The sequence below is a fragment of the Manis pentadactyla genome, chromosome 7 (genome assembly GCF_030020395.1).
Source record: "Manis pentadactyla isolate mManPen7 chromosome 7, mManPen7.hap1, whole genome shotgun sequence".
NCBI classification, from domain to species: domain Eukaryota; kingdom Metazoa; phylum Chordata; class Mammalia; order Pholidota; family Manidae; genus Manis; species Manis pentadactyla.
The window spans coordinates 13,333,927-13,341,012 of NC_080025.1; the positions used below are offsets into that span (position 1 = coordinate 13,333,927).

General features: G+C 35.9%; 1 long non-coding RNA gene across 1 annotated transcript; it reads left to right on the forward strand.

Moving 5' to 3' along the window:
- The first annotated feature begins 3,630 nt into the window (after nucleotides 1-3,630).
- On the forward strand, nucleotides 3,631-6,598 carry LOC118916970 (uncharacterized). The gene is made up of 3 exons (XR_005026604.2): nucleotides 3,631-4,320; nucleotides 4,536-4,627; nucleotides 6,462-6,598. It is a non-coding gene; the product is annotated as an uncharacterized LOC118916970 (long non-coding RNA).
- Nucleotides 6,599-7,086: the final 488 nt, after the last annotated feature.

Sequence of the window (7,086 nt, forward strand, 5' to 3'; positions counted from 1 at the left end):
GTGTTTTTTTTTTAAGGCAATGGCCAATTTTTTAAGTATCATTTTAACCAATTATGTGTTTATCTTTTGCTTCCAAGCAAAAGGTTAATTTGAACTCAATCTTCCAGAGCATTGAAGAACTGTGTTCATAATTATTCTTTTATTCTTGTTGATTTTAATGTGTTAACCTCAACCCCTACTCTCAAGGAGGTTCTGTTATTTACTTATTAAGCAATCAGCTATTGGGATAGAAAAAGGATGGGTCCCCACAGCCTGAAACTATGAATGCATTGCTTATTATAATTTGCTGAAGCTTAGTATAAACACATATATATACAGGTGTCAAATTAAACAGATATAAAATTATTATAGAATTGGAATATGATATATAAAAAAGCATACTTCAAGTATCTCTCTCACAGTTCATTCTTCTAAGAATAAATCTCTTTAATTATTCTTAGATGCCTATTTAAGCTATTCCTTTAAGTCCCCAGGAAGTGGCAACTATCTATGTTTAATTTGTTTTCCCACACACAAGTAGATTCAAACTAGAAATTTAAAGGTGAAATGAAGCTGTCAAACCTATTTCATGATGATTTGCAATTAACATAAACTAAATGAATGCTACAGAACTTTAGGCTCAGCTATTACTGAGAATAGTATATATTTATATCTGTGAGCTGATTTTCATCTTGCTTCTAATGCTTAAGACTTTACTCTCTATCCTTTTCATTTTCTTTCTCAGCCTGTGGAGGTAAAACAAAAAATCTGTTCTGAAATCTTATCAGTTCTGAAACTAAATCTATATAGCTATTAAACAGTGCCTTTTTTCTCTACACTTTGCCTTATAATCTCTCAAGGCACCTAGGTAACTATTTATTTGACCTTGAAGGCTTAACTTTTATTTGTTCAAGATCTATGAATTCAAGATCTAGAAAGATGGTCATTACCCCACATTATATTCAACCACATTACAGAGACAGAAGTGGTAAACATTACACACCAAATATTATGAATTTTCTACTGAGGAGGACCGAACAACACCAGGCAAAGCACAGAAGAGGGAAGAGCCTTGAAGTGGTCACGGATGCAAAGAAAATATATGAATGTAAGTTCTGATCTATGGAAGCTGAAGGAACTAGCAAGGACATAACCTGATTTTATAGCCTGAGCACTTAAAGTATAGAAGATAAAGCAGAACTGTGATTTGTAGCTACCACAAAACACATCTTCCCTGCTAATATCTGACACCTTAACTGCCTTCCTTTGAAAAGCCTTTCTGCACTTTGGATTTGCTGTATTTCTATGCTTCTAACAACTGAGTAAATTGTCTACTAACCTCCTAAGAAAAGGATCTAGCCAAGTTGTTTTATTTTTAGCTATATAGCTATTAAAGAACTAACACTGTGCTTTTTAGTTCTCTAGTTTACTTAACAGAGTGAATGACTAAAATATCCACCTTAAAAAGCCTGTAAATCAATAGTATTCCAATCACTCCAGGCAATGTAGGTATTGTTCTGTCTAGTTTTTAAACAATTATTTTAGCAGCTGAACCTTTTACTCGAATGAGATCACACACAGATGTCTAGTGTGTAGAACTGGTTAAAATAAGGAGATGGACCAGAGCACCCTATTCTCCTGGAGGGCTTGTAACAGCACCCTATTCTCCTGGAGGGCTTGTAACAGATCCCTTACACACACACACACACACACACACACACAGCATGGCTCTCCCCTGGAGGGCTTGTAACAGATCCCTTAGACACACACACACACACACACACACACACACACACAGCATGGCTCTTGAGGAGATCCCAGGAATTTGTTTCGAAAGTAACCTTACTAAATCATTCTCTCAAGACCTCTTCCAACCACTAATGCTTTTTTTAATTCAAGTCCTACTAAAACTTAACTTAAAAAGAGTAATGGAGAGTACTTTTCAAGTGACTTTTGTTATCACCAATCTTACTTTGTTCTCCAAAGATACCACCCTGTGGTCTGCACTTGAGCCAGATTGCCTGATTTTAAAACTTGGCTGTGCCATTTACTAACTGGGTGATCTTGAGGAGTTATTTAACTTCCCTGAGCCTGTGTGTCTTCATCTATAAAATGCCATAATAAAAGTAAGTGCCTTTATAGAGTTCTTAAGTGTTTTAAATGAGTTAATCCATATGGAGCCTTTACAACAGTGCCTACACATAGTAAGCATTCAGCGTGTATAACCTACTATTATTCAGTTCAATAGAGCTAGTACCTACAATGAACAAGGTGATAAAGAGTTTTAGGAGATAAACAGAGTTAGTAGTATATAATCCTAGCCCACAAGAAATTTACAGCATGCTTAGATAAGCACGTAGATGCATATAAGTGCTGAAGAAGAGTTTCCAAATCTTACAGGGATTCAGATAACCCCAGACACCCTCCAATCTACTTGTACCTAACTAAAAAGAACAGATGGAAGTTGCTAAGTGTGATTCCAAGTGGCAATTGCATTAATAATGTGAGGTAAGAGTCCAACTGCTCCTACGCAGTGGAATTTCTGATACACTAGAATGTAGACTGGGACATCTCTGCCCTTCACTTCAAGCCTAACAAAAGGACCTGCATGAGCCCAGATGCACCAAAGCATAGTGCAAGAAGAAAGAACAAACAAAGACGTCCTACCTGAAATATGAGTTGTAGCTGATGAGAATACAGTGGTATCGTTACTTTGGAAGATAGTTTGGGATTTCTAACAAAACGAAATATACTTTTACCATACAATCCATCAATTGTACTCCTTGGGATTTAGCCAAAAGAGTTAAAAATGTATATCCACACAAAAACATGCACACAGATGTTTACAACAGTTTATTATTTAAAACATATAAATATGTTTATGCATTATTGCCAAAACTTGGAAGAAACCAAGATGTTCTTCAGGAGGCTAAGTGGATAAATAAACTGTGGTACATCCATACAATGGAATATTATTCAGTACTAAAAAGGAATTATCAAAGCATGAAAAAACCTGGAGGAACTTTAAATGCATATTACTAAGTGAAAGAAATCTACATACTGCATGCTTCCAATTACATGACAGTCTGAAATGGCAAAACAATGATGACAGTAAAAAAAATCATTGGTTGCCAGAGATTGTGGGGAGGGGAGGGATAAACAGGGAGAGCACAAGAATTTTTAAGGCAGTGAAAATACTCTGTATGCTACTATAATGATGGATACATGTCAGTATACATTTGTCCAAACCCATAGAATGTTCAAGACCAAGAGTGAACAGTAATGTAAATTATGGATATTGAGTGTTAATGATGTGTCAATGTACGTTCATCAACTATAACAAATGTACACTGGGATGGGTGATACAGATTATGAGGGAGGCTGTGCATGTGTGGGGGCAGAGAATACATAGGAAATCTCTACCTTCATCATGCATACTGTGAACCTAAACTGCTCTTAAACAATAAAATTTTAATTTTAAAAAAATGAAAAAAAAAAGAGAATTTTACCACCTCATCTGTGTCAATTAGAGAACCATAACCAATGAATTTTCAGCTCCCACCAACCTGACCAAGTTAGTCAGCCCACCTCCCAAGAGAAGAGCATGAAAGGGGACTCAGGGATTCCCAAGGGGGGTCCGATCACACCACTTGGGGAAAGGACTGAAATCAAAGGGGATGTTTTTTATTTAAATCACAAGGATGTTAAACTGTCCCAAAGTAAGTACAGTTCTGTACAATGAAGAATTATCAAGACCATTATTGACAGTAATGCCTCCAATAAGAAATGACAGAAAGGCGATACAAACACATGCTCAACACTTCTATTATACACTAAAGGTAATGGAGAAAGTCACTTCTCTATGACCTTAGGTGGGAAAGTAGGGAGAAGAAGAAGAGCATTATCCACCCAAACTCTAATACACACACAAAAAAGTGCTTTTAGCTGGGATCATAAAGGTCTCCCAAGGAAAAAGTCAAGTTCCTAGAAGCAAAATTGTTCTTATATGCAAGAGATATTTTGAGATATGCAAGAGACAGAGGGTACAGTGTGAAAGAGGAACATAGACAGAACAATAGAGGGAACAGTTGAGAGGAGGTAAATGGTAAATAATGAGTAAGTAGGTGCCAAAGCTGAAGCACAAGTTTGGTCTTCAGGGATGCTGGGTCCAAATCAATGCACAGTAATGATTCTGTAAAGTCAAAGCTCAGTCTGAAGATGACGGAGAATCTCTGACCTGTTTGGGTTGGACAAAGTATATGCTCAGAGAAGCAACAGATAAAATGGATTCCACTGGAATAGACACAATTTGGAAGGCCACCCTTGCTGCCCTAACAAAAGGTACTACAACCCTTCTTCCTTGCCAACCAACCCATATATATCCCTTGAATTCTACAAGACTCAGATCAACACAATCCTTCAATCTTAGCATATAAACATATGATTTACCATATAATTATTTTACCCATATTTTTCTGAAATTATTCTCAACTCTGAATTACAGTGCTGAAATAAACTTTGCCAGCCACTTGATCCAATCCTCTCATTTCTTACAGGAGGAATCTTACGATGAAAAAGTTGAAGGCATTTTTATCATGGCCACACAGACAACAAATGACTTCATGTACATAATTAACTTCCCAAATAGGTAAGTTCTTTGACGACAAAGACTGTGTGCTGGGGTTCTAATACAGGGTTATTTAAGTTTTTTTAACATCATTAATCTGGCACTTTAAAAGTGATCAGCCTTTGCAGGAATATATGTGTTGCCTATGAAAAATCAACTTTTGTGGATAAATCTTGTTTAAAGTCAAAAAACAGGTTCAGCTTCACATGATTCCAGTTCATTTTCAAAACAAATCCCTGAAGAAAATTCTAAATTCTTGTGTTTTCTCTGTGCAAATGTGTATAGATACTTCCTAAATAGGCAAAGTCAACTGTCATTTTTAAATATCATGGTTACAGAACATCAAACCTGACTTCTCCCAATCAAAGGATTTGTGGCATCAAAAAGAATACTTTCTACTAATATAAAAATTATTAAATAGAAAAAGTTAATCCATGACCAGCCATGGAGCTAGTTATTAAATCTAAGAACAATTAGTTCTACTTGTAATAATTGTATTAGTGATGAACTACCCTTTCTACCCTGGATGTAAAAACCCAGGCCCTTCTTTCTATCTGGGAACCCTGCGTTACTGAGTACTTAACTTCAAGAGGTCAATTCCTAGAATAATAATATAGGAATGAATTCCTGAGCCAGTTTTTCAGAGGCTTTGGGAGATTTGCACACCTATTAAGTAACCAAGACTGCAGCCTCTTCTAATTGCTAGATTGTACCTTCGGCTGAATAGCTACCCTTCCTCAAGAATAATTTCTGTAAACCATGCCAGACACACTAGACATTGATGAAGCTTAAATAGAAAGTTTCATTAATTAAGATACAATATGATCTACATACCTGCCTTGGTTTTATTCTACTTCCAAAATGATCTCTCTAAGCAAATTTTAGTAAATGCCCTTAAAACATTAATTATTTGATGCCTGAGTGCACTTAACTGGCTGCCAAAATGGGTTGGTAAAGAAGGACAAACTACTTAGATCCTTTTCTCTAAGTTATGGAAGAAACCCCTCTGGTATTTCTGGTTCTAGAAATTCCTTCAGTATTTCTAAATGCTACATTTTGGTTTGAAGATGTTTTAGAAGAGCAATATCATATTTTTCTTTCTGTTTATCCTTATTTAGCTTTTGCACAGGCAATATTTTATATATTCTATCACTTTTCCTTAATTATAATGATGGGGCAATGATTTACCACTTCTAGAAGATTTCAAAGAAGGGTAAAAACTACACCATTCTCAGTTGAGAAAAATGTACACTGCTTATCTCTCTCCAGATCTTACTACCTTCTGCAAAAAAGCAGGACTGACTAATAAGTAGGGTCCTAGAAAAGAAACTGAGTTCACTCATTTTTTTCCTTCAAATCATCTTGTTTAAAGGAGGGCTGAGTCCTCTGTGTCCCTGCTGCCATATGGCAAGAGCACACATGGGCCCCAGGCCAGGTATGTCTTCTTAAAGGTAGTCACCAATAAAGATAAATCAGCATACAGAGATATTTTTATCTCTATCCACATAATTTATTCTTCTTCCTTCTTTTCCTTTTCTCTCAAATTTCAAATGATTTAGAATTTGGAGATACATGGATTATGACACAGTGACTTAAGTAATGACTTTATGAGGAAAAAGAAAGTACAAAATTAAAGATCCACCTTAGTTGTAAGACATATTCCAACCTAAAAATGTTCAAATGTGGGGTGGGGGTGGGGGGCAAGGGGAGTATAGACAATACAGTAGTTCAGAAAATATCCCCAGCCACATACATTAATTTATTTCATAGCAATGAAGTATCTAATTAGTAATTTGTATTTATTATCTTAGGAGATATATTTGAATTTTGTTACAATATATTACTATAACAATAGAACCTTCTACTGATGAAGTCACGTGATTTCCAGAATTACCTTTCTCTGAGCACCATCATGCATGACTAAAACTTTGAGCACCATGGCACCATTTCTTCTGCGCTAACAACGTTGTCCATCAAGATTAAATAAAGAATTTTCATAGTCTTCATTGATGCCATCCTAGTCTACTGGCAAAATATCTTTATGCAGAGATAGAGTTGGCACAGATAAGGCAAGTAATGAAGCACAGGAGGCCCCTGGACTATGGAGAAAAGGTAGAATTGGGTCAAGACCAAACCCTGAAATCATAAAAAACTACAGGATGTGGCCATGGGAAAAAGAGCCTCAATCATCCACAGCCCAAAATTTTCCAATTTTGAGCCCCACACAAAGGGTGACTGCAAAGCCTTTGTATGATTGCCAGATGAAAGAAAAGTCTCTACAGGAGTTAAGTTAGCAAATTTATCTTCCAAGAAGAGCTGAAACAGTCTATGAGGCTCTGGTGTTATATAAGGATACATTTCTTTAAAGAATTTATTTATTTAAAACCTAAATTTGTATCCTTCAAAAAAGGATCCAAGATAGTTAGCAATTACAATTAGCTTCAGGAACAAATAAACACAGAATAATATATAAATATTGC